The following is a 445-nucleotide window of genomic DNA, read 5'->3' as shown; positions in this document are numbered from 1 at the left end:
GGGGGGGCGGTGTACATGACGCCAATTTGTTAAAAAATGTATAAATGTCATATTTTTCATCAGAAGATCATGTTCCAGATTAAAATAGCAGGAATGATTCCGTAAAAGGAAATCATGTTTTCATTTATATTCTCTGGATTGGCCTCTGCTTCATTTGCAATTCTAGTAACATGCTTTATCATTTATTTGAAGGTGCGAAGAAAATCTATAGTAAGTATATTTATCTACTATTGTTTCTAATGTTAAGGTCAGTGCAGTCTGTAAGATCATTGCAGATCGTGTCATGGATGGGTTTGTATGACTCTTCATTTTGTTTTAGTCTACCATTACAGAGGTTGCATCCTTCGTTTTCTGTAAATAGAAATGTAGCCCTATATGGAAGGGGTAACTTGGTTATTTTAGTGTGTCGCCTCCTTTTTCATGTTTCTTGACTTCATTTCATAAG

The 445-nt window shown here is 34.8% G+C and overlaps 1 protein-coding gene across 1 annotated transcript in view; it reads left to right on the top strand.

Annotated features, from left to right (window-relative positions):
• The window catches only part of LOC119588584 (dystrophin-like), a gene marked incomplete at its 3' end in the record, with an annotated part of 59,218 nt that overhangs the window by 54,591 nt on the left and 4,182 nt on the right, over positions 1-445 (top strand).

Source organism: Penaeus monodon, chromosome 24 (genome assembly GCF_015228065.2).
Source record: "Penaeus monodon isolate SGIC_2016 chromosome 24, NSTDA_Pmon_1, whole genome shotgun sequence".
NCBI lineage: Eukaryota > Metazoa > Arthropoda > Malacostraca > Decapoda > Penaeidae > Penaeus > Penaeus monodon.
Note: the sequence above shows the minus strand (reverse complement) of the source record. Positions and strands in the feature narration are given on the sequence as shown.